Source organism: Myotis myotis, unplaced genomic scaffold, assembly GCF_014108235.1.
Source record: "Myotis myotis isolate mMyoMyo1 unplaced genomic scaffold, mMyoMyo1.p scaffold_m19_p_10, whole genome shotgun sequence".
NCBI lineage: Eukaryota > Metazoa > Chordata > Mammalia > Chiroptera > Vespertilionidae > Myotis > Myotis myotis.
The window spans coordinates 78,799,655-78,826,727 of record NW_023416314.1 but is presented as its reverse complement, the minus strand read 5'-3'; the positions used below and the strand labels follow the sequence as shown (position 1 = coordinate 78,826,727).

The 27,073-nt window shown below is 51.3% G+C and overlaps 2 long non-coding RNA genes across 2 annotated transcripts; both read left to right on the top strand.

The window, feature by feature from the left end:
- Positions 1 to 4,457: 4,457 nt before the first annotated feature.
- LOC118665312 lies at positions 4,458 to 7,748 on the top strand. Its single transcript, XR_004970619.1, has 2 exons — positions 4,458 to 5,009; positions 5,180 to 7,748. It is a non-coding gene; the product is annotated as an uncharacterized LOC118665312 (long non-coding RNA).
- A 9,070-nt stretch (positions 7,749 to 16,818) lies between these two features.
- On the top strand, positions 16,819 to 26,564 carry LOC118665311. Its single transcript, XR_004970618.1, has 2 exons — positions 16,819 to 24,419; positions 24,956 to 26,564. It is a non-coding gene; the product is annotated as an uncharacterized LOC118665311 (long non-coding RNA).
- The last annotated feature ends 509 nt before the right edge of the window (positions 26,565 to 27,073 follow it).

The window sequence follows — 27,073 nt, the reverse complement described above, 5'->3', positions numbered from 1 at the left end:
AGGTCAGCAGCCTCAGGGGCCGCTGGAACCTTTCAGACGGTTTCCCTCTCCCTGTGAACGCCCTGGCACCACGCACACCTCACTCACCAATGCCCCTCAGGTGGGCCCAGGGGATCCGAGCAGAACCTCCTGCCCAGGTTCAAGGACAGTCTGAGCCAAGGCTTGGGGAGCCGGGTTCCTCTCCACAGCCTTCCCTCTGCTGGAGGCTGGGGAGCAAGGACACAGGTGCTTGGCTTGGGGGAGAGGGGGGTCTGGTGAGCACCTAGGAGCAGGGCTGCAGGACACAGGGAAGCGACCGGGAGCCAGTGGAGGAGCCGGCAGGAGAAGGGCAGAGCTGGCCCCAGGCAGGAGGCCAGCTTGGGCAGGACTCAGGGAAGCTGAGGGAGGAGGGTCAGGGTGGCTGGGGCACTGAAGGCCGATGCACAGGAGTTGGGGAGTGTTTGTGGCAGGGAATCCTGGAGATCTGGGTGCAGGGGACTGACACCATCAAATTTCCTAGAGGCCTGGCCCTAGGAGGGGAGTGGACCCCAATTGGATCTGCCCCGGCAGTGGCCAGGAAAGGCCACCAGGGACCCTGAGCCCACAGGCCCTGTGGCCCCCAGGGGGGACATGGGTCAAATGTGTGAGAAGTCCTCTCCTCACTTAGGATGCCCTCCCAGCCTCCCCTGCCCCTTGTTGGCCCACGTGGGACAAGAAAACGGAAGCGTGGCATGCAGGGGTCGGCTACTCCTCGGCCTAAGAAGCCAGGGTCTGGGGAGGTCAGCCCCCCACACCCTCTCCCTCAAGCTTCTACCGGCTTTGGTTCCCTTGCCCACCCCAGGCCTTCCTGTGAGCTCCTGGCCCGGCCCACCGGGAGCAGCCCACCCTGTCTCCTTGGCTGCTGACCTGGGAGCCCAGTGCTGGGCAGGCCCCCGGGTCCGGCCCGTCGTGGTGTTTGTGGGGCTGATGCTCCCATCAGCCCACAAATACCACAGATGCTCACAGAGACCCTCACAGAGGGCAGAGTGGCCTTGACAAAACAGACTGTTTGCTCAACACGTTTACCAGGGTCCACTTTGTGCCGGGAACACACCAGGGCCTTCGGGGTGCCGAGATCCAGGAGGACAAAGCACGCACAGAACCCTTCCCGAAGGAGCCCAGGTCCGGTGGGTGGGGAGCCCTGGAAGGTGACCTTGGGCCGGAAGGTGACCTCGGGCCGAGGCCTGGGGGAGCTGAGGGAGAGCTGGGCCAGCCCCCGCCGCCCCCCCCCCCCACACACACACACTCCCCAGGGAAGAGCCTCCAGGCAGAACAGCACTCAGGATTGGGAAATGCGAATGAGGAAGGAAAGCAGGGCTGTGAGGGGTCGAGGGTGTGCTCAGGGTCATGCTGCTGGTGGGGGGGGGGGGGAGCAACTGAGCCCAGCTCCCGGTCGGGCAGGGGAGGCGGCTGGGGGCTGGCGTGGGTGCAGGTTGCTGTGCTGCATGGGCTGCTGGCACGCACGCAGGCAGGAAGGGCTTGGCGGGCAGCCAGCACGGGTGACTGTGCAGTTTCCTCACTCAGGGCCGGAGCCACGGAGGGGCCTCCTGGTTCACAGGGCCGCACAGCTCAGAGGCGGCCCCGCTGAGGGTCCCTGTGAGGAGACGGCCCAGGTGCCCAAGGCCACAGCACTGGGACTGGACCCGTGGGGGACCGGGCAGAGTTCTGGCATACGGAGTGTCGGCTGCAACACTGTCCTTGCCCTGCCCTTGGTGTGACGCGGAAGTACCACCCTCCCCACCCTCTTCTCTCCTTGTCCGGGCTGCCTGGGAAATCTGGGTCCTTCCCTGGGCTGGTGTGTGTTTGGAGACAACAGAGCTGAGCTGACTGCAGAACACGATGGGGAGGGGAGGCGGCCATGGCCTTGAGCAAGGACGGAGCCTGAGTGCTGACCCTGAAATCTGGGCGTTGCCCAAGGGCCCCTCCGGGTTCTTCCCCTTCCAGCCCTGAGCCCCTGAGTGGGCTGCCAGGAAGGTGCGGCCTTTGTCCCGAAAGGGTAGGGCGGGCCCACCTCCACCCAACCCCACCCAGCACCCAAGTCCTGTTTACTGCGGTTTCCTGGAACAGCTTGTTTTGATCTAGAGAAATCTGCTGACACACTCGCGCCCTGCCCTTCCCCTCCCCCTCCCCTGCCGGGGCGGAGGGACCTTTAGCCTTATTTGTAGAGAAGGGGGCAGATGTCTGACGCTTGCCCAGCACACTGGGAGCTGCCTGCCTGCCGCCCCTGCCCCCCCCACCCCCCAGGGCAGGACAGAGAGTCCCTGTGTGGTTCTCTATCCTCATTTCATCTCTCAAACACATTCCTTTCCCCAAAGACAACCCGCCTTGCGCAACCGGGAGTCCAGGAGAGCTTCTCAACAAGGATCCCCTGAAACCGGGCTGCTTTGTCCTCAAAAATGGGGGGCTGGGCGGCTCCAGCATCAGGCACCAAGGAGGGTCCTGGTTCCTTTAAGACGGAGAGCTCTAAGCCTGGTAGAAGGCTAATGCCACCCCCTCCTGCTCTTTTGGAAAATAAAATATAAGACGGTTTCCGGGACGTGGGGTGATGTGGGGGGTTTTGGGAGCAGAGCTGAACAGCTGAGACATCGGTGGCCCAGGCAGCTGCCACAGCTACCGCCTCCCTGGCGCCTGGTAGGTGAATAAAGGGCTGACTCCCCAGCCTGGAACTGTGACACAGCAGGGAAGGCAGGCACTTGCTTGGCATTACACATACCTCCCAGCTTTCCAGAACATTCTGGCAGGCAGTTCCCTCCTTCCACACTGTTCTTTCCAGCCACATCTCCCCAGCCCACCCGTGAACATGCTGCCAGGACAAGACCTTGGAGAAGGGTGAGCCGCCGGGATCTCCCTGGCAGGGAGCCTGGCCGAGGGGCGGGGAGAGCAGGCCTGGGCTTGCTGCACCCAACCTTCTGGGCAGAGGTCACGGGCCGTCGTGTTTTCCGAGAACCACTGGGCGGGCCCAGCCCTGCCTGAGATGCCATCTTGCAGAGACAAGGGGGGAATCTGCCCCAGTTCCCCCTGGTTGCCAAGGGGCTTGTTGTCGGGCGGTTTAGTTTGGGGTGTGGTGGTTACGCTGGAGGAGACGCCTGGCAGCTGGCCCAGAGGACGTTCTCAGTTCTGGTTATTCTGATCGTGTCCTTTTTCCGCCCTAATCTTCAGGGGGCCAGGCCTGGCCACAGGGGGGTCCCAGGCTGTGGCTCCTCCTCCTCACTGGCCCCCACAGGGGCAGTTGGGGCTCAGGAGATGCCAACCGCCCTTTCCAAAGTCCTCACCAAGGCTCTGGCCCTGCCAGCCTCGGGGAGGGGCACCAGCTCACCCCGGTTGTTTGTGCTTTAGGAGACCCGGGCGGGGGGCCTGCTCCATGCGGGCGGCCGGCGGGCAGTGCCCCCGGCGGGCACCAAACCGGCCCAGAGCTCCACCACAGGCTGTAAACTGCCCTGGACACATTAGTTTTTTGTTTGTTTTTTAATTTTCCTTCTCTCCCACCTTCCGATCCAGAAATAAAATGGGCTGAATTACCCTTTTGGCCTTGTTGCCACGCAATCACAGATACTGTTTTGTGCCCCAACGAGATCTTACTTTTTATTACTTTGCACCGGGCATTTTCCACTTAATACATAACCAGTATCTACCCCGGCAGGAAGCGCTTCTCCTGCGAAACACTTCCAACCTCCAGGCCCCTGGTCACGGCGTAGCAGAGCCGTGACGCACGGGGCCCCGCAAGCGACTGCGGCGACTCGGGGCTGAACTTTCAGGCCCACTTGCTCCCGAACACTTTTTCCCCTTTTTTCTTTTTTAATTAAATGTAGCCCAACCATTTACACAATAAAATCACAGCTGGGTTTCTTAACCCGGGACACCGGTTAGCGCGGCTCTGGGTGCGGCTCTCCAAGGGAGCCTGGGAGCCTGGCCGCCCGCACCCCGCCCCGCCCCCACCCCGCGCAGCGCAGCGCTGACGTCAGCGGCTCACGAGGCCCGGCCGCCGCCCGCGAGTCACGCGCTGCCGCCCGAGTGATGCGCCCTCTGCAGAGATCCCTCCGCCGCCGCCTGGAATTTTCCAGACTCTTGGCCGGCCCTTCTTTCGGGCTTCTTGGGGCGGGGTGACCTGAGGCGACCCGGGAGAGCAGACCCCCCCCGCCCGCCCCTCGCCCCCTTCCGCTCTCAGGGGACGGTGGGTGGGACCCCACCGACTCTAGAGGAAGAGGGGACTCACCCCCGTGGCCCCCGCCCCCCGGGTGTGACCTTGACATCTGCGGGTCACTGCCGAGGGCGGTGGCCGCGCCGGAGGCGCCACGTGGGCGGGGCGGGGGGGGGCGGGGGGACTCTTTTCCGGGTGGCGGTGGAGGAATCGTCCCGCTGAGCGGTGCAGGGTGGCGCGGCCGGGTCTATAAAAGCCAAAAGGTGGTGGCCTGTCCGGCAGGAGCCAGCGGCAGGGAGGGCCGCGCGGGGCAGCTGTGCGGGAGGAAGTGGCCAGCTCAGGGCCTTAGGGGAGCCTGAGGGGCGGGTGGGGCGATGGCGGGCTCAGACGAGGCGGGGGGCCTGGGGGCCCCCGGAGGAAGGTTCAGGGGGCGAGTAGGTGTGGGGGGAGCCGTCCAGAGGGGAGCTTCGTGGAAAGGAGCCGTCACGAGGCGGCCGGCGGCGCCCGTCCAGGCCTCGCTCTGCCTGTGGGCGCCGGGCACGGCCTCGGGGAGGGAGGTGCCGCCCGTGGGCTGAGTGCCCGCGGGGCCCGGCTCGGGAGGGAGGCAGAGAGGACAGGAGGAGGCAGGGTGTTGCCACCCTGCGGGAGGCCAGGCGGGACCGGGTGGCGGGTGCCCTGAGTGTGGGGAGGAAGCAGTGGGTGCCGGGCCCAGGTGGCCGGGCGGGCTGGCCTTGACCTTGTCACACCAGCAGCCCCCTTTCTTCCAGACCAAGGGTGTGCACCCGCCCGGGGATGAGGCCTGGTCTTGTGGAATTGAACTTAGCTCCGCGGGCCGGCGGCTCGGCCCAGGGTGGTATGTAACGGGCCGGCCAGGCCCCGGCGGAGCCCAGGTCTGGGTGAGGCCAGGCCCCGGTCGGCCGTGAGGGTGGTCAGGAGCGATGGAGGCGGCCAGGTGCCACCCCCGGCGGCTGCTGCGCCGAGGCCGGGGGCGTGGACCACACTGACCCTCGCTTTATTTTCCAGGTGGCAGTGCTCCCCCTTGGACTTGCCCTGTAGGTTCGGTGCTAGCCGCTCTGCCCCTCCTCCCTTTACCTCTCTCGAGGTTTCCCTTCACTTAAAACCTTGCTTCTGGTGACCTGGTAAGCCCGGGAGGTGCCGAGGGCCCTGCTGGAGTCGGTATTGCTGGTAACCTCGACGGAGAGGCTGTCCCTGCCGAGACGGGTGGGGCGGGCTGGTGTCGCTGGCCGGTGGAGAGGGCGGGATTGCACGGGCACCCGGGGCTGGGCCCGCAGCGATGGGACCAGCTGGGAGTCCCTCATGGACCGTGGTTTGTTACCATAGTGTTCTTCACGGCGACCAGATGGCACCAGCAGACATGGAGCCCCTGGCCAGTGTGAGTCGTAGCAGAGGAGAGAGCTCGCCTAAGTTGATGGCTGCAGATTGAATTTCCAGAGTCTTAGGAGGAGGAAGTTCTCCAATGGCATGTTTCCAGGCCTTGCTCAGGAAGCCCTGTGTTCAGGAGCCCCTCAGTTAAGGTTTCAGATGAGCTTCTGCGGGGGGCAATCTTAAAGTCCAAATCAGATGCTCCGGGCCACCAGCAGATGCGTTTATTTGAATCTTGATCTTGGAGCACCAACCTCCGGGCCCATGAATGCCAGCAGGCACCCCTCCTTTTTTGGGTGGAGGTTTTCAGATGCTGCATCTTCTGTATTGAGCCTCCTGTCATGCTAGTTCTCTGCTACGAACCTTGCTTCCAGAAGATTCTTAAGCTGTAGAACATTTTAACGTTGATGTCGCAACGGAGAGTGATGCCTTGTAGATGGAACTTGCAGATGGAGCCCAGTGATCCTCTCACCTACCCACCCACCCGCCTGCCTGCCTGTGCTTTGGTCGGAGGAATTCTTAGTGTGATGATGGAACTGTGGGAAGTGCCTTGGGCAAAGGCTTGGATGAAGCAAGTTGGGGTGGGGATGATTGGAGTGTGTGCAGCCTGGTGGGGTACAAGTTGGTCATGTCCAAATTCTGTTAGAAACGGCAGGTGTAGTTTGGGCATTTCCATTGCATCGCAGGTTACAAAGAGGGGAATGGTCGGGTACTGGCGGTGATCTTTGGTTCATCTTGCTGTATTTTAACTTGAATTCTACTTGATTAGATTTCAAAATAATCTTGGTATTCAAGGGGGATCCTCCCTGAGGTGAGGGTAGTAAGAGGGAAAGGGTACAGCTTGACACTGGTATTGGGGGGAGTGAAGAAAGGGAAGAGGGGTGATTAGCTCTATGGCAGAGGGTGGGGCTGTAGGGAATATGGGGGAAGGGAATTCTCTGGGGAAAGGGAGGTGCTGGGAGGGGTGGGTTGGAAAAAAGAAGAGGATGGGTTATATTACAGAGGGTGAGGGTGGTAGGGAATGTGGGTTGAGGGGGATTTTCTGGAGAAAACATCGGTGGGGAGAGCTCTGGAGAATTTAATAGCTGGTGGGTAAAGAAAATACTACTTAATATTAGTGAATTGTTCACGCTAGTTGAATTGTTGCTTGGAAGCACAAAAGTTCATTGGAAACTTGCTAAAGCACTTAGAACTCTCGTGCAGAGGAGAAAGCAAAATTGTTTTGCATTGCTGCAAGGTGGGGAAGGCCCAAGACCTGTGTCAGTCGCTTTGAAAGATGGGTGTCAAAACCTTGCAGCAGGGTATTAACGTCCTTCACTGCTAAGTGGTTTATCTGAAGCTGTGAAGCTGAGTCTGAGAAAAGGCTTTCAATGCTCAAATTGTGGGCTTTTAAAGTATTTAAATTTGGGGGAAAAATTTGAGATTTTGGTGTACACGAGATTAGACGTACGCTTTTGGGGTTACTCTTCTGGGTTTGTAACTCGTTTTTGGTCACAGATTTTCTGATTGAAAATTCGGAGCAAAGTGAAAAATGATTTCTAAAGGAATTTTGTATGTCAATATTGTACCTTATAAACAAATCGCTTGTCTTTTGTAGTCAGTAGTAAAAGTTTTTGCTTAAGATTATCTTTACATAGTCATTGTAACAAGGAGAATCAAATAACCTTTTGTGGTCACTGTAAAATTACTGTAATATTTGGTAACAATTCATGTACCAAGGTTAGATCATCTATCATGTCTTCAGTTTGAAAGTTTGCTTTTTAAATGATCCACTACTACAGGGGAAACTTTCAGCGAAAATCAGTTTGGGGAGTGAGAACAAAAATGTGGTGGGAGGCTTTGCTAGGTGCGGTGTAGCACTTGTTGGAGATGCATCTATTGGTAAAGTAACCAGTGGCTTTTTGTTACCATGTCTCTCTTCTCCTTAAATTTCACCTTAGAAATTTTAAATCCCCAATACTTTTGACTTTGAGATTCTTGTTTTCTGGATTTAAAAAAATGTTTTCAAATATGTTGGCATGATAGTTGCGTTCTTAACCAGAGACTTGGGCGTGACACGGTTACTGACTGTCCTTGGAATTAAGAGTGTTATGCATGTATGGGGAAATAGGTTGGGTAAGAACTAGTACTGTTGCCTCATGTATGTGACTAATCATTTTTCTTCCCCATTTCAGCACAAATAAAGGTTTGAGCTCTAAACTCATTAGAATCGTTGTATTGCTATATTTTTTTTTACCTTTATCTTTTCTGTAAACCAAGTTGCCTTCGCAATTAATTTGAATGTATCTTCATATTGTAGATTTAGGCTTAAATTCACTTTTCAACAGCTCCAAGTAACTGAGGTCATTCGATAGAGTTTGGTAACCTCAAGAGAACTAGTGTGTCCTGCTGGGTGGGCCTGAAGCCGGGTGGGCAGGGCGGGGCTCTCCTCAGCTCACTTGGGAGTGTTTTGAAAAATGTGCCAACCACTCAGTGAAGTCAATGTGTGTGTGTGTTGGGGGGAGGGAGGGGGCGGGGGCGGGGGGAGGAAGTACTTTGCAATATCCTGGAATTTTACCTGGTTAGGTTTCCAAATGCTGTGGTCAACAAGAGGACCTATTTTTCCATTTGCTTAGGGGAAACGGTCTAAGAATAGAATGGACATGTACCCTGTGTTTTCCATATTTGGGTCTTTGGGAGACTGGATTGCATCTGGGATTTGGGTCTAAGCACATACATGCTTCTCATCTTACTAAAGAGTTTGGCTTTGGCTGACATTTTCTTTTGCTGAATGACAAGAGTTTGGGCGTAGTTGTGTAAGTGCTGTTACTGAACAGCTGGCCATACAAGGTGTGGTCAGAAGCTGATTGTGGTGCTGGGTGGGGAGTGGCGGCAGCATTTCACCTTGTTCTGCTGGGCTGTGACCAAAACGGGACTTCAGAGAGCAGCAGTGGGACTGGCTGCTGTCCTCAGTATCCTGTTCGCCTGCCTCTTCTGTCCTGGTGACCCCTCCTATGTATGCCACTGTCCACCCATCCAGGGTTCAGCTCTGTCAAGAGTTGTCCCATTGTGGGCAGGTTCAAGGACCCTTTCCCTGCTCACCACCCGGTTCTGTTACCCAGGACAGTCTAGGCCTCCTTTCCTACCTTTATCCCTTTCCGTTCCTTTACCCTAGCCCTCCTCCACCTGCTTTGCCCTCTTTGCAGAACGTGTTTGTTCTCTTGTGTTTTATAGGATGATTACAAAACTTGCTTCCAACCTTAAAGGGTAACTGCTATAAATACCTCTGTAAATAGTGCTGTTGCTTAGCAACTGGCAGGCTGATCATTCTCCATAGAGTATAAATGTTTGCCGTTGGGAGAGGTTTGAAGTGGGGCTTGTTAATAGGAGGAGCAGGAAGCAGGGCAGCTGACGGCTGTGCTGACGTCCTCTGGCCTCCCCCCAACCCAGGGGGTTTCGGACTCAGGAGCTTCCTGTTTTGCCCTCAGTTATCCTTGGCTCAGGCAGGAGGGGCGCAGGTGTTGAAGACAGTGTTGCATCCTAGTGCATAGATCTGATTCCAGCCTTGCCTCCGAGCTCCCAGAGGCGGTGGATGGTAGAAAATGGTGATCTGGTACAAATTGAGAGTAATGGGGCCTAAGCATAGCAAAGGTTGAACTTGGAAGTTCTTCTAAAAAGGAAAATAGCAAAAATAGTAATAAATATATACTGAATGAAAAAAATGAGCATTTTATCTTTAAAAAGGAAAACAGCCTGAGTGAGTTGGTTGAGGCTCCATGTGCCCCAGTGGGACACACTAAACTGCAGGAATGGTACGTGTTACAGAAAAGACTTGGGTCCTAACTCCTCCCCCGCCCCCCCCCCCCCCCCCCCCGTGGGCGCCCTTGGGTTTTCTTACTGACCATGCCGTTAAGGGACGTCATGCTGGCGGCTAACCTCTGTGTGCGCCTGTCTCTGGAGGAAGTGGTGGCCCCCGGTTGAGCAGTGCTTGTCATTGCAAATGAAATGCCAGAACAGGCTTCCAGATACGTGCGGCATGTTTTGAGTGTTTATATTTAATGCACAAGAATACACTGCTGCAGCCTGGAGATGGCACGAGGAAGGCAGCAAAATAAGAAATGAAGTTGCGCGTCCCGCGAGTGTGCCCTTGACCTTCCGTGGGTGAGGGCGCCTGCTCCACCCACCACCTTGCCTATGCCTGCTGCCTACGGGCTCCGCTCTGCACCGCCTTCACTTTCTTTTAAGAAACTTCATTCAGTTCTCGTGTGTAAAAATAGTTCGTTGTAAGGTTTACAAATAAGTAAACTGACAAGCAGTAATCTTCCATTAACAATTGTCATTGGCATATTTGCTTCTAGTTTTTCCCATGCTAGAATATATTCATATTTATACAAAAAAGGTTATATTGGAAAAAAAAGGGTTATACTGTAAATTCTGTTCTGCAGCCTTTTCCATATAATATAAGTGGACATCTTTGGTCATTTTGAAGCATCTTTTGTAGCGGTGACAGAATGTTCCGTTGTATGGCTGTATCAATTTAAACACCCTCTTTTAGAGGACATATATGGCATCTTTCGGAGGTTTTTTTCCTCTTGGGGAGTTATGCTGTGATGACCTTCCCTGTAGCTCAAACTTGCTACATTCGATGTTATTTCCTTGGGTGACATGAATGCATTCCTGCCTGTGAAATGCCTATGTCAGGCTTTAGGTTCCTGTTGCGAATTCACCATCTAGGGAGGGATTTCTAAATTAGCCATCTCACCAGTGAGGTACCTGGCTCCCCTTTTTCTCAGAACAGGTATCATATTAAACCCTTTGCTCTGCCTGGACGGTGTCGTTCAGTGGTAGAGTGTGGACTCGTGCACCGAGATCACTGGTTTGATTCCCGGTCAGGGCATATGCCCAGGTTTCAGCCTCGTGCCCTGGAGGCAGCTGATCAATGTTTCTATCTCCCTCTCCCTTCGTTTCCCTAAAAATCAATAAGAAAATATTGAAAAAAACAAAACCTTTGCTCATTGTGCGTCTAGGCTTCCGGAGGGTGGGTGTGAGCACTGCTTTGCTGCCAATGAGGCTAAACATATTTGCAATTGTGTGTGTACGGGACTCCACCTCTTCATCGCTCATTTTTTCATTGTTTAGCAAAAGCGATTACATTAAGAATATTAATAATCCTTTGTTATATTGATGCAAATATTTTTCCTAGTTTGTATAGTGCCTTTTCATTTTTTAATGTGTCTCAGACGCAAAAATTAGTTTTTTCTGAGGTTAATATGTCCTCCTTTCTGGTTTCTTCACCTGGCGTTAGCACTTAGGTTTCTCCCTCCCTAAGAGTATATAAATATTAATAATTTCTGCGGCACTCATGGTTTCATTTTTTACATTTGAATGTGTGATCCAACTGGAGTTTGTGAAGTCTGTTGATGTGTCGGGGTGCGGGGTCAGCAGGCCTGACACCCTCTCGGAGCCCCCAGAGCGTGCTCCCTCCCTGTGATGCCCCCCTGTGGCTGGATGGAGGGGCAGCGTCCTGTCAGCCCCGAGGCTGTCACAGGGGGACAGGTCACTGGAGACCTCTGGGCAGGTGGGGTGTCTCCCAGTGGGATCCTGGTTGTTCCTCCTCCATGGCTCCCTTCTCCCCGTCCGAACTGGTTTGGACCTGTGGCAGCTGGGGTGGGAGGGTCTACTCCCTGACTGCCACTTGCAGCTTAAAGACGGAGCAAGTACTTGCCTCTCTGAGCCTGTTCTGGTCTGTGACGTGGGGGCATCAGGGTGCGTGGGCACAGCCACTCCTCATTGCCCAGCCTCAGACCTGGGCCCCTCCTGGTTCCCTCGCCCATCCCCCCCGCCCGCCTTCCTCCGATCCGAGCCTTTCTTCAGTGGTAACAGTGCGCGTTCTGGCCTATTCGGGTTTTACATTGAATTTTGTTTCTGTTAACGTTTCCCTGCAGCCCCAGAGTCCACAAACACGTCGGAAGTGGCCTTTTCTCCGGGTTGCTTCTTACACGAGAATTCCCCGGCTGGGTTTCTGGCCTGTGGATGCTCTGAAACTGCTTGTTTTTCTGTGGAAAACGCAGTCCCACCGAAGGGCCCGTGCCCTCAAGGTCGTGAGTGGATGGCTGCATGGCTCCCTCCCACTGAGCTTGCGCACGGTGTCTGTCAGTGTTAAGCTGTAAGCAGGGACTTTGTGCTAAAAGACAATAAAAGGTATCAGGTTAACCGCTGTAAGTGTACAGTTCAGTCGTGCCAAGTATGTTTTCATTGTTGTGACTATAACCAAGCTCCAGAACTTCTTCCTGTAAAACTGAAATTCAGTGCCCGTCAAACTCCCCATTCCCTTCGCCCACCCCCCACCACCCGCCGCGGGTACACACCATTCTCCTTTTGTTTCTGAGTTTGACTTCTCTAGGCACCTCATATTAAGTGAAATCATACAGTGTTTGCCCTTTGTGACTGGTTATCTTAGCATAATGTGAGGTGTTCATTTGTGTTGTAGCCTGTGTCAGATTTCTTACTTTTTAAAAGACCTGACTAACCTATTGTGTATCTATACTATTCATCCGTCACTGACCACTTGATTCGCTCCTCACTGAACGCTTGGGTTGCTTCTACCTTTCGGTTATTGTGTCTAACGCTGCTGTGGACATGGGTGTACGAACACCTTATTGAGACTCTGCTTATTTATTCTGGAAAGGTACCCAGAAGCGGAATGCTGGATCATGTGTGTTCTATGTTTAACTTTTGAGGACTTAGACTGTTTTCCATAGCAGCCGCGCCATTTTACACTCCCAACGGTTTTCAGGGGTTCTGATTCTCTACATCCTCACCAATACTTGTTATTTTCTGTTGCTTTATTAATAGCAGCCATGCTAATGGGAGCGAGGTGATATTTCATTGTGGTTTTTATTTGCATTTCCCTAATGATTCGTGATGTTAAGCGTCTTTTCATATGCTTGTTGGCCATTTGTATATTTTTGGAGAAATGTCTTTTCAAAATCTTTTGACCATGTTTTAAATAGAGTTATTTGTATGTTTTGTTGATTTGTTGGAATTCTTTATGTATTATGGATGTTAACCTCTTATCAGTTACACAATTTACGAATATTTCCTCTCATTCTGTAGGTTCCCTTTTCACTCGGTTGATTGTGTCCTTTGATGCCCAGAAGTTTTTACTTTTCATGTCCAGTTTATCTATTTTCACTTTTGTTACCTGTGCTTTTGGTGTCATGTTCAAGAACTCTTTGCCAAATTTGATGTTAGAAGTATTTGTTGCTACTTTAAAAAGTACTTGAGTAATCATAATTTGCGTTTCTGTAATTACTGGCTAGTCTGATTTTACCACTTAATTTACAATCTGCATTTTGCCTCTTTAACCACTTACCACATGAAATTTTCCATTTTGATTTTTTATAACGATCATACATTTTTTCGTATAGTTGGGAAGGTAAGTGTTCGCCAGTGAGGTTGTCAAACTTATTCTCATTTTTTCTTTTTATTGCTGGAGCAAAAGGTATCTATTATACAAGGACTTTTAAGAAATTAATGTAATAACAACAATAAATGTGTTGGGTTTTGATGACTTTCTTTAGTAGCTAAGCACGTGTATACTACCACGGTCAGTACTCTTCTCCATTTAAGGAATAACGTGAATCTAACCCAGGAGCGGATCTAAATTATACTCATAAAGTTGAAATATCAGAGTTTTATTGAGTAAATACTGTTTTTTGCTCTTTTATTCCAGGTCTTAAAATTATCTGCCTTCATCTATTTCTGGAATTTTTAGTCTGTAACTTTTATTTTCAATCAAATACAGTGAACTTTAATGACTGTCATCGTCCATTATGTTTTAAAATCTAGGAAGTTGAAGCTGTGATACTCTTCTCAAGGCAAGAATATTCTCTCCTTGTTAGAGCTGAGTACACAGAACTGGGCTAATCTTTGGTTCATGATATAACGTGCTCTTTTATGTGCTTCCTTGATGTTTGTACTGGTGTGGTCAGCATTTCTGAACCTCATAGTCAACATAAAGCCTAGAGCTGTAGACAGGAAATTCCTCTGCTTCCTCCCGGCCTCCCCCTGGCCAAGGCCGTCGTCCCCTCCACTGGCTCCTTTCACTGGCTTCTTTTCACTCGACTCTAAGAAAATTCTTACCTAATGCGTTCTGTAAAGTACATGTTTTAATTGTAGTTGCTTTTTACTTTATAGGAAAGGCATTAATGTTGTGCATAATCCCCTGGACTTTTTCTCATTTAATATAAGGTTCATACGGTGCCCTGTGTGCGGCTCATCCGGTTTGTCGCTGGGTAGAATCCAGCATGTGGCTGTACCACAGTTAGGTTGTTGACGTTTCCATTGCTTCTCTGATTCCATTGAGCGCGATGATACGAGTGATAGGTGGTTGCTGTACACAAATTACAGCCTGACCAGCAAGGTAGGCACTACCCGCCCCACCCGTGCCCAGGGTCACCCGTTGGCTGTTTCCTGCCACACCTTTATCTCATGATTTAGATCCATATCTAAATGAGATTGTGTTCTTTTTCTTTTCTGTGTAAGTGGGGAAAATATTGTGTATTGTATATAATTATTGACTTATTTTTTCCATTTAACAATAGGGAGACTCACTTGATCTGCTTCGTGGTATTTCTTAACATGAATGTGAGTTATTTTAGCTGTTCTGATACTGACGGACATTTTCAATCTTTTGATGTTTCACACAGTACTGTGCTGTCATCACCAGCCACACCCGCCATTGCAACAGGCTGGAGTGTTTCTCAGGGCAGGGACCAAGAAGTGGAATTCCTGGGTCATAGGACTGGGTGGCAGTGTTCTCTTCTGCCCTGTCGCCTGCCCTCCAGAGAAATGTACAAGTTCCCATACCTGAGCACGCGGTTGTCTGTTCACATGCTCAACACCCTGCAGAGCAAACTGCAGTTTCTGCCAGTTGCCTTTGATGTGTCATGTATTCACAGTGACTCAGAGACTTTAACGGGTACAATGGGTTCTTGGCATCTGTGCGCTGAACGTTTGCGGGCTAAACGCTGATAGGCGTCACGAGGTCCAAGACACACTATACTTTTCTTGAAGTGTAATGTTTTAAATTACTTGTGTCATGAGGCTGAGGACACCCAACCGTAACTCTTACGTCCACGTCGCACGGTGGCTTTGTTCCCTGCTTATCTTTGCATTTCAGCAACTCTTCCGAAGGGACCAAAATCTACTGCAAATGTTACTGTATTGTGTACTGTTGTATGGATGGGGATGTGGCGAGGGTGTGGCATAATTTATTTTAATCCCTTTGTAAATTACTGGTCTTGTATTTAAAAGTCAAGCACTACAGAAAGACACAGGCAGAAGATGAAAGTCCTTCTAGACTTTCTCTCCCAAGATAACTACTGATGACAGTTTATATTCCCTCACCATCTTTCCTCCGTGGCCATTCTACACGGTACCTGTTGTTATCTGCTCTAAAATGGAGCCATACAAGATACGCTGTTCTGCCACTACTGTATTATTTTCCTGGCTCCGTAATGCTTGATCTTGCACGTGTTGGTATACAGTACTACGCTCTCACCGTTATCGTAGCGTGTGCCCTCTCTGCTTCCTAAGTTTGCTGTAAAACAGCATGCCATGCTGCCCGCGGCGGCCCGCACATCCGTTTACCACAGCTCCGTGCTTCCTACCTCTTGTTTTATAACCGGAGTGGAGCCTAAACGTACAGAGCGTATAAAGTGGACAGTGGTGGGCAGTGAGGCCCGGGGTCTTCACATCCATTCACCCTCACTCACTGACCCGCCCAGAGCAGCTTCCGGTCCTGCAGGCTCCATTCACGGGAAGAGCCCTGGAGAGGTGCACCATTTTTATCTTTTCTGTCACACTTTACCGTATCTTTTCTGTGTTTAGATCTACAGGTACGTACCATAGCGTTACAGTTGCCTAGAGAATTCCGTACAGTAGCAAGCTGTACAGGGGTGTAGCCTGGGAGCAGGAGGCCCCAGAGCCTCGCTGTGCGGCGGCTGGACCGGCCAGGTTTGTGTGAGTGCCTCTGATGTTCTCACAGCGAGGAAGCCCCCTAACGGCTCCGTCCTCCTCCCCGCCCCCCTCGTGCTGTTGGGGCCTTGGGCTCAGTCTGGGGAGGTGGGCTGAGAGTTCCTGCTGCGCAAATCGGTAAGGCAGGCCTCCGAGCGTGCCGTGGCGAGCAGCGGACACCGTTCGCTGCCTTGTCCACACCAGAATTTGGCATAAGCTGGCGCCTGACTTGTTTAGCACAAAGCAAGCCCAGAGTCTGCTTCCTGGTGTCTTTCCCCCGTGAAGGTTGAAAAACAAACTATTCTGGGAAAGCAGTTGTGACAATTGCAAAAAAGTGCCATTTAGTTCGATCTTGTGTTTGGTCTGTTGAAATCTCACCTGGCACCTGTGTAAGCATGTCCAGTCCCGAGTGGAAGCGTGCGGGTGGGCGGGCGGGCGGGGCACCGTCTGCTCCCTGCTGCCCTCAGCACAGCCCTGGCTGCTCTCTGCCTTCAGCGCGGCTCCCTCCCCCCAGAGGCCACCCAATGCGGAGCACAGTGTGAACCCCACTGTCTTACTCGGCTCCTAGGGTCACGGGAGCTCAATGTCAGCAACGGCAGGGCCGAGGATCCACCCGAGTCCTCTCCCCTCAGCCCCTGGGTGTCAGTGTGCTGTCCCCCTTGCTCTTCTGTCGGTGTGACAACTGGGGACCCACCGTCTGTGTCAAAGCAGGGTCCCGTCTGCCTCATGCTGACACCAGGGCAGAGGCTCTGCTGATTTTCATCCAACTTATTTAAAGGCGTAGACAGTGTTCAAAGGAACGCCTACACCTGTTTCCTTCAAAGCTGTAGAGGCACAGGGCCATCTTTCTCTCACCCTGGACCCCTTCCCACAGAGGCAGCTGTTAGGGCCGGTTGCTGGAGTCTTTCTTGAGAATCGTGCACATGTTTAAACCCACAGTGGCTCTGCTCTGCCACATACCCTGTCTTGCACTTTGAATTATTTCGTTAACACACATCTAGGTGCTCACAGCATATCTGTATTTATGGTTGGCCTTAGGCTTTTCAACGTTTGTGTTGTAATCCATGCTTTAATTACCCATTTCTCTTTTGGTGAGCAATTAGGTTGTTTCCAGCAATTTTTACTGTATATAAGGCTCTACTGGGTATTTGTATGTGTTTGGGTTTTTTAAAAATATATTTTTGTTGATTTCAGAGAGGAAGGGAGAGGGAGAGAGAGAGAGAAACATCAATGACAAGAGAGAATCATTGATCGTTGACCGGCTGCCTCCTGCACACCCATACTGGGGATCGGGCCCACAACTCGGGCATGTGCCCCTGACCGGACTTGAACCTGGGACCTCTCAGTCCCCAGGCCGATGCTCTATCCACTGAGCCAAACCAGCCAGGGCTATTTGTATGTGTTTTTATGCACATGGGCAACCATAGCTACTGGAGGAAGTTTCCTGTCGGGCATTCGCAGCCCCAGGGCCTTTCTAAATACAGGCAGTTCTCAGGTTATGTTGTTTCGTGGTTACGTCACCATCTCCCATTTATTTATAAAAAAAAAGTTCCGTCATTTCGACGTATGTACATATGTGCTTTATGTTTATTTATTTACCACAAGTAAAGGTCAGGAATTATCTTTCTTTTAAATTTTTTATTGTTTCACTTCATTACTGCTGTGTATGTGCTCCATGTGAGGGACGTAGGTGGGTTCCGATTTACGGCAAAAATCGCATTACATGGCTCCGTAGGATCGGATCTCCGACGTAACGTGAGGACCTACTGTATGCTGGCCGCCCCAGGCTGCATGCACTTTAGGGAAATGGTTCGCGTTGACATTTCCTTACGTCTTTACCGACCCCGTGCTCTTGGACTTGACAGTTTGTCAGTGTGAGAAGTGAAAATACATTTCATCGTAGTTTTTTGCAGTTCTTTTGGATTGTGTACTTCATTACTTTTAAGAGCTCTTTATATATTAAATAAATTAGCCCTGTCAAATACTTTCCTGTTTGTCATTGACTATTAACTGTTACGCTAAAATTTTGCTGTTCAGAATTTTAAATATATAAATACTCATCAATCCCTCTCAAGATTACTTTTTGTTAAACCCCATGTTTCATCCTGTTTTTTAAATTTGAATCTGGGATCTGTCTGGACTGAATTTGGTGTAATGAGTGACTAAGGGACAGTTAGCCTATTGTCTCCACGCCGTGTACTGACTCATGCCTCTGCTACCATTGATCTGTCTATTCGTGTGCCGGCTTCGGTTTTAAATATTGCAGTTCTGTGCTCCAGTGTATGCTACGGATGGCCAGGCCTCATTACTTTACCTCTCCTTCCTTAAGATGTGCTACTTTGTTCTTGTGCAAGAATACGGTATGCCTTTCCATTTACTCACGGATGTTTGCTTTGGCCTTGTGCTCGATGGGAGGGTGTGGTCAGAGGTCTTGGTCCGTGACAGTGTCTGGGCCTCCTGTCCTAGTGACCGTCGCCGTCACAGAAAACTTTCCTGGGTTTTGCTCCGCCTAAGAGTGACTTGTTGCTGTGGAGCTGGCCGTGTCCAGTCCAGCGGACTTTCGGATGCAATGCTTCTAAACACACTGTCCTGGTAGCCATGCCGACCTGTTTACCCAGCTGGGGAGGAATGGGGCCTGCTCTGGGATGCTCGCATTGCCCCGGTTTCATTGAGATGTCACTGACGGAGCAATTCTGATCCTCTGCCGTGCGGCTGACTGCTGTTGTGGGCAGTTCTGTGTACCCGGATGTGTGAACAGAGTCCTGTTCTGGTGCCAAGCGCCTGACCCCAGGCTCAACCCTGAACCGCCTCTCCTGTCCACACCTGCTGGAACAGCTGCCAGAATGCACTGCGTGCTTTCCTCCGTGTCAGAGATCACGCAGGCCAGGATCTGCTGGATCCAGGCTCTCGAGGCCGCCGTTGTGAACACCCTGTCCTGTCTGGGACACGGTGGTTCTTTGGGGGCTGCCAGGTGGGGCGAGCTCGTCCCCTCACTGCCTTCTGGTTAGGGGCCGGGTCAGGGCCAGCCGCCCCTCCTTTCCTGGGCTCATTGTCTGCAGCGGAGAACTGAAGGGGCCTGAAGCCAGACGCCAAGCCTTTCCGTCCGCGATGCATTTTCTGCGCAGAAGTCGGGTCTGAGCCTGCTGGTGGGGCTGGTTTTCCGTCAGCGCTGCTCTGTGTTCTGGTGATGCCTTTTTTCTGACTTACTGTTGAAACTGGGTGCGGTGCTTTTCCCTGTTTCCTAAGACGTTGCTGTGCATGAATCTGATAATTTCCTTAAGAGAGTTCCTTAGCGGTGACGCTACTGGCTCAGAGGGTGTGGCCAGCATGAAGGCGTTGGACTCGGGTTGCCCGGTGCCCCCCCTACAGGGGCACAGCTCAGCTCTCCCAGCCCCCCACAGCAGCCGTCCCACAGCCCTGCTCTCCCCGGTTTGTTTCCATTTTTGCTGACTGGGAGGCAAAAACGGTCTCGGCGTTTTCATTTGCACTTTTGATGGTGTGAGCTGTGTTCACTGTGTCTGTTAGCCGACTCTGCTTTGTGCTTCATTTAAGCTTCCAGTTCCCGGGACCTCTGTTGAGGGTGGCTCCCCTTACATATCACAACAGCTTTCAGGTTTGAAGTTTGCCCTTTAAATTTGCATGTTGGGTCTTGCCGACGGTTTTACGTTTTGTAATCAAATCTATTTTCTTACTATAGTTTCATCCTTTGGTATTATGCTTATTTCCTTCTGGTTCCCTTGTGGTTTTAATTTTGACGTTTAACTCTTTAATCCGTCTAGAAGTTAATTTGCTGTACAGTATGAGGTAAGAATATAATCTAGTTCTTTCAAAATGGCTAACCAAAGTTCCCAGCACCATTTACTGAGTAATTCTTTCTCTCTCAATTTGAAATGCCACTACTTCATTAAGTTCTGTTTCTGAGCTTTCTAGTCTGTTCCACTGACCTGTCTTTCTGTGGGCCAACCCAATGGTTTAATTATTTTAGCTTTATAATAAAATAGGTTTTTATTGGAATTGCATTATCAACATAAACATCATAATACCGAGACTTTCCATTTAGAAACTGGCCTCCGTGTGCATTCAGATGGGAGGATTGTCACCAGGCAGTTTAGACTCAGGGGTTTTAGGCTTCGCATGTACAAGCTGTGCACGTCTATGCTGTTCTTAGGACTGCTGTTCTGTATCGTGGTTGGATCTGTTTTTCAATTAAAAGTTCAGACGAGCTTTGTACATTGGCAGCGTCGTAGCCAATGAGGTTTATCCGAGGTACAGTTACTGCTCATAAAAGAAAAAAAGTTCAGATGATGGAAACATATGGTAAGGTGTGTGTGTGTGTGTAGTAAATTATGCTGAACTTCAATGTTAGGGCCAAATAGAGGTAATGCAGCCTCTTGGCTAAAATTGTCAGCTTTCGAATCCGATCACCTGCTCTCACACTGGACCCGCCTCCATCATGACCAGTCTCCTGCCTTAGTTTCCCATATTTTAAAAAGTATCATCATATTATTTACTAAGAATATGATGAGGGTTAAGTGAGCATTGTGCTTATTTGTGCGCTCCTGAAATGGAGTGGCACTGTTGGTGGGGTGTCCACATAAGTAGCCCGTCATCTTTAATACGTATATTATCATGTGACTTACTCCATTTTTCATGCTTCTCTCACCTGTCTAATTACCAATGAGCTGCGAGCATCGTGGCCTTGTTCCCACCTGACCCTCTACTGGGATCTGTGAGCAAATAAAAGGGGGCCAGGCAGGGCCCCGGGAGGTGCACATAGGCCCCAGCAGCCCGCATCAGTGGCTGAGGGGCGATTGTCCTGCCGGTGGTCCTCAGGACAAGCTGGGCGGCCTGCTGGTGGGCATTTTAAATTCTAATATCTATGTATATTGTATTTATATAACATGTATTTGAAAAACCACTGGTTTTCTATTTATGGTGGTAATATAAAGTTTCCTTTTAAAGTAAATTTATTTTTTCTTTTTTAAATTGAAATATTTACACAACATAAAATGCATGCTTTTAAACTGCAAGTAAGTGGGTTTTAGCATTTCACTGTGTTGTGCAACCATCACCAATATTCATTTCCAGAACTTTTCCATCATCCCAAACAGAAGCTCTGCGCCCATTGAACAATAACTTCCCGTCCCTTCCTCCCTAGCCCCTGGTGGCCTCTGTTTCTATGAATTTGCCTATTCTTGGTATCTCGTATAAGTGAAATCAGCCTGTCCTTTGTGTCCGTCTTATTCCACTTGGCATGAAGAATTCAAGGATCGTCCATATTGTGGCATTGAACAGCACTGCGTTTCTTTTTATGACGGAATCATGCTCTGTTGTACGGATGCACCACGTTTGGTTTAGCAAATGTCAGTTGGACATTTGGGTTGTTCCCACTCCTTTAGCTATTATAACTCTGCTATAAACATTTGTGAGGAAATTTTTGTATGAACGTAAGTTTTAAATTCTCTTTGATTTGATATCTACTTGGGAGAGGAATTACTGGGCCATATAATAACTCTGTGTTTAACTTTTGGGGGAACTGCCAAGCCTTTGCAATGTAGCTGTACCGTCTTACCTTTTCGCCAGTGATCTGTGAGGGTTCCATGTCTCCATTCTCGCCAACACTTCTTCTCACCTGGCTTTATGGCGGCCCCCCTGGGCCCGGGAAAGCGGGATCTCGTGTCGTTCCGTCAGGCGGCTCTTCATGTGCTCGCCGGCCGTGCCTGTATCTTTGGAAAAGTGTCTACACTGATCCTTTGACCACTCTTAACTCGGGTTTTGTCTCTTCATTACTGAGTTACAGGAGTTCTGTGTGGAGTTTGGGGACAACCTCCCTCAGATATGTGATTTGCAGATAATTTCTCCCATCCGGGAATTTGTGATTCCATTTTCTTGATAAGTTCCTTGGACATAAAATAAATTTACATTTAAAAAGTGAGTTGAGAGATCAACCAAAGGACTTGTATGCATGCGTATGAGCATAACCAATGGACACACACAGTAGGGCGTGTGCTGGGGAGTGGGAGCGGCTGGGGAGAGGTCAATGGGGGGGGGGGACCATATATAATACTTTAAATAATAAAGAATTTAAATTTGAAAAAAAGGAATTGATATAATGGGGATGGGGGGCACTGCTGTACTCAGACGTGGCAAAAGTCTCCCAGTGCTGTGGGAATGATGAAAGTTTGGGAGGGAGGGTGTCCCGAGGAGACCACCGGTGTCTGGAGGCAGGAAAAGGAGTGTGATCCTTGACCGTGAAATGGGTGAGCGCTGCCCGGTGCGTCCCTTCGCGTGTGATGTCCCTGGCATCGCGTTAGGTGTGCCGGCGTCTGGGTTGCTCAGAGGCGTTTTTTTCATCAGTAACATGTTGGGTTTATTAAAATGTCTTTTCTGCGTCTTGAGATGAGACTCAGGTTTTCTCCTTTCATTTTCTAATGATTAATTATCTTAATGGAATATTAAGGTTTGTATTAATATTAATGGGATCGTTTGCTGTCCTGTGATTTCTGAAACAAACCATTCCCTGGCCTGGAGCTTTGTTTTGTCGACACAGAAATCAATCAGAAGGTCCACGTCGACTTCAGGGCGTTGTCAGGCAGAACGCGGAAAGGCACGGTCAAGAGCAGCGGCTAAGAGCACAGCTCTGACCGCTTGGCCTCTGTTCCCTGCTCTGTCACTTAATAGAATCGGACTTTGGTCAAAATTCTTAATTTCTTGAAGTCGGTTTCCTCAGTGATAAAATGAGGGCAAAACGGTCTTAGAACCTATCTCTTGGCCTGAGCGAAATTGGTCCCGGGGCGTGGGCACTGAGTGGGTGAGGGGACAGCTGCCTCCTGCGCGTCAGGAGAGAAATGCTGGACCGAGGCCAGTCCCAGCCTCGGCACAGGCTGCCGCCACTCCTCCTCGAGGGTCACTGGTTCTTTGTGAACTTTTTCCGTTTCTCCTGAGTTACTGTGCTAGTCAATATTTCTATTTCATCATAAGTTAATTTTTCAAAGTTATATTTGCTAAGAAAATCACCTTTTTCATAAGTATTAGTGTAAAATATGCTTTTACATTTTAATATTCTGAGTAGTTTTCTCATTTTATTCTGATTCCTAGTTTTTCTTTTTTTCTTTACCTTTAGTAGACTTTCAAGAAATGCATTTTGTTGACCTTTTCAAAGAAACAGCTTTAGATAAACAGTCTGCTTTCATTTTGTAATTTATTAATTTCTACTTTTATTGCATTGATTCCTTCTGCTTTCCTTGGATTGGTTTTGTTACCCTTTTCCCAGTCTTCATTTATGTTCAGACCCACATACTTTGAACAGTAGGAAGGGAAGGTGCAGCCTCGGGAGGGAGGCCCTGGCGCAAGGTGGTCCTGCTGCAGCCGCGCCAACCGTCACCCTGTGGTCGGGACAGGCCTCAGCTGCTCATCCTCCCGAGAGGGTGTCGGGATCCTGTTGGTGGGCAGGGCCCGGCAGGCACGTGAGGGCCTTCGGCAAAGGGAACAGAACTGTTGTCTCCTTCCTCAGTGTCCGCTTCTAGCAGTCCCTCCAGTAACGCCCTCCGTGGCAGACACAGCACACAAGACGGCTGGCCCTGCCTTCATGGCGCCCCGTCCTCATGGGGCACAGGCCTGAGGTGGGGATTACACAGACTGTAGGTTAGCACCGCTGTGGCAACAGCCACACGGAGTGAAGTGCAGCCCGAAGCCCTGGCGGGTAGCTCAGTGGTTAGAGCCGGCCCAGTCAGGGCACATACAAGAACCAGCCCATGACGCACCAGTGAGTGGAGAGACACATCGATGTTTCTCTCCCTCTCTCTCCCTTCTCCCCTCTCTCAAAGAATTAAGATTTTTAGGAGCGTGGCCTGAGAGTAAGGACAAACCCTCACGTGGAGGAGGGACCTGTGAGCTCCCCTTTGGGGGGGGATGGCCTGTCTGAGGAAGAGCGTTTCCAGCGGAGACCAGGGCATGGCAGCCCCTGAGCTGTGAAGGGCACTGGCTGGAGCCACCTTGAGATTCGGATGTGACTCCAGGGGCCGGGAGGCCTCCCAGCTGTACTTGGGGAAAGATCTGCCGTCCTCATGTCCTGTGTGCTTTGTGGTTTCAGCTCTGCCATACAATTTGACTAGTTATTTAAAAGCATGCTTTAAAATTTCTACGTGTTTGGGAAATACTATTTTTAACTATTGTAATCTACTTCTAATTTAATGAATGATTGGTTACCTGAGCAAGCAGCCTGTACAGTTCCTGCTTTTTGGAGTCTATGGTTCCCTTTTCATCGCTTCAGGTATGATAAATATATAGATTTTTGTTGTTGTTGTTAATCCTCACCTGAGGATATTTTTCCATTGATTTTTAGAGAGAATGGGAGGGAAGGGGAGAGACAGAAATACTGATGCGAGAGAGACACATTGATTGGTTGCCTCCCACACGTGCCCCAACCGGGCGGGGATTGAGCCTGCAACTGAGGACCAGAGTTGAACCCAGGACCTTCAGTCCACGCGCCGACTAGGGCCAGGTATGATATTTTGGTCACGTCCCCTGGCAGTCCGAGGTGCTCCGTGTCACGTCCCGCTCTGGACCAGCCCCTGCCTCGGTGTTTCTCCGTCCGATCCAGACCCGCTGCACCTGAAATGAGAAGTGGGATCACAGCCCCGCTCCTCGCTGCCCTCACCTCTCCGAGGCGGCTTACGGTCTGTTCCCGTGTTTCCCTGCAGTGTGACTGGAACCTGGAGATTCCCAGCAGCTCAAACCGCCCTCCTCTGTGCGGGGCTTTCTGCTTGGAATTCACTGTCTGATGTCCTCAGGCCAGGCCTGCACCTGCGCCCACCCCACCCGGCCGCGTCCTGTTTGCATTTGACCGAAGTCCCTGTCGGGGTTATTTTCATCCGTTGAGGTGTTTTTGAAGCTATTTTTACTTCTCCTTTCTGCTCATCACGCTGTATTTCACACGGTTGTGATGAGTGGTTATTTTGCTTTTCCACTTCAGGTTATGTTATGGGCACAGTTCCGCCAGGCTGGCACCCTCTGGGGCACTCCGGCGTGTGAGCCTGTCAGGGCCACCTGTGAGCCACTTGGGGGGGGGGGGGCGGTGGTTACGGCATTTTGTGGTTACAAATCACGCTGTCACAAACGTCTTTGGGCAAGTCCCTCTTTTGGTTTGCAGCCCAACTGGCTGAAGGAAGGGCAGTTGCTCTGTTCTCCTTGCTCGCTGCCTGTGCCCTCCAGATGGTTCTCAGGGGCGGTTACGTACACTGTTCCCCACTGCCCTGCAAACGCAGCCATTTTTATTCATGCTCATGGACTGAGTGCGGAGTGGTTCCTTGAAGCTATTGTAACTTCCGCCCTATTAGCTCACTCTTGGGGGTTCCCACAGTACAAGCCTTGAATCTGGTCATTAACGTGTTACATAATTCTTTGCTCATGTTACAGAGTATGTTCTGCCTTCCCACATTTCTGAGGCCTTCTAAGGCCAGAGCTTTGTTACTTCATCGTCAGGTTGGGACTTAGATGGCCGTTCATGGTTCCTCTCCTGCTGCAATCAGTAAGTGCCTCTCCTTTGTGGTGTGTTTGGGTTCAAGCTGGAGGGAGGCTGTGAGGCAGATGGGCCAGGAGGAGGGTCGGGTGGAGGGAGCCGGGTGAGAGGTTTGGGGGCTGGGCCTTCAGGACTGGCTCTGAGCCCATCTGGTCGTCCACAAACCGTGTGTGTGTGTATGTCTGTGCATGGCTATGTGTACGACTCATGTATGTGTATGACTGTGTATGTCTGTGCATGACTTTGTAAATGACTTGTGTGTGACTGTGTATGACTGACAGTATGTCTGTGCATGACTTTATATATGACTCGTGTGTGTGTGACTGTATTACTGTAACAGTGTGTGTATGAGTGTGAGTGACTATAGGACTCGTGTGTGTGTGTGTGTGTGTGTGTGTGTGAGAGAGAAGTGGGGCTGGCTCAGCTCGCATTCAATCCTCGGAATGAGTAGAAAGGACCCAGTTCTCCACTGTGCGTGACCCTGAGCAGGATTCATCCCTCTGTGAGCCTCAGCTTCTCACCTGGCCTCGCTGGGGAGGGACTTCTGAACTCCTCAGGGCTGACATGAGGGGCCAGGAACCCTCCCGGTGAGAGGCGGGGCAGGACTCCTGGACTAGAACTGCAGAGCTAGTGGGAGCTGCTCCCACCAGACCCGCCGGGGGCCCGGGGGTGCAGAGCCTGGGCTGGGAGCAGTGGGTGCTGTGGGCAGGGGGCTTGGAGGGTGGCCTGGGGCAGATACTGGCTAAGGGTCCAGATTGGGCTTCGTGGATCTTGGGCCCTGGCGACTTGGACCCGTCCTCCCCGGAACTCAGACTCCGGTGAGTCCAAGGAGAGGAGAGAGGCCGGTGGGGGCACTGAGCTTCCAACTTCATGTTCAAGTAACGGCAGTTCCTGGGAAGGATCCACAGCGGCGCTGGAGAGCGGTAGGAGGCCTGCCAGCCCGGCAGGTGGGCGTTTGTGCAACCCACGTGGCTGGGGCACAGCAGACCTGGGTCACAGCTGGCATTTGAGCTAGGCCGGAGTGCTCAACCTGCCCCCTAGTCCTTAGGTTTCCTGTTCTGATGAAAAAGCTTAAGATTTTTACCTTTAAATATAAAAATAATCTGCATAGAGTTGAACATCCAAGCCCTGGAAAAGATACAAAATGGTAGTAAAATCCCCTTCCCTCACCCATCCCTCCAGTTCCTTTGAACCTTTCTGGACATTTCTATGCACATACACAGCTGTCACTGCTAGAACAGGCAGGACCATATGCAGTTCGTTTGCCGTCTGACCTCATGGCTCCTGCAGCGGAAGGAGCACCAGCACAGCAGGCAGCGTGGGCCTGAGGGGACGTGTGTCCCCCGGCCGCACCTGGCAGGGCTGTCGGGGCAGAAGGAGTGAGCCTGGGAGGGGGAGGCGCGGAGCCGCCGCAGGTGTTTCTTTTACTGGACGCGGCTCATGGCCGCGTTCAGGTTTTGCTTTTCACCTTTGAATCTGTGAGAAAATGAGCAGGAAAAAGCAAAAGGCACTGGTGGTGGCACACCCAGCACTGCTGGGTCAGGGTTCGAGTCCCTGTGGTGTCCTTGCTTCCTTCCAGCTCCCCCTCCAGGCCCTTCCTCCCCACCCCATCTGGGGCATCATTCTCCCCAAGGACAGATGTCGGGGTGGGGTGCCTCTCTCCCAGGAGCCCTCCTGCTCCACTCTCCCTCACCTCACGCAGGTCCCCCCGCCAAAGGGGTGAAGGAGATGGAACAGGCCTCACCCCTCGAGGCCAGGGAGGACAGTTCCGCCTTCTGGGCTCCCACTCCCACACTCGTTGGCCAGATGTCTCCCCTCTTTTCACCTGGAGTTGGTATGGGTGGTCCTTGTGGACAAGGTGGAAGATGTTGTACATCTGAAAGTACACCACAAAGTAGGGTCGGTAGGAAAGCATTGGATTCAGTTTGCCGGGAGTGCAGACTAGTGGGGTACAAGGCTGGAAAAAGGGTTGGGCTCTGAGGTGTCTGCTTTTCCCACATGTGAGTCTCAAGTGA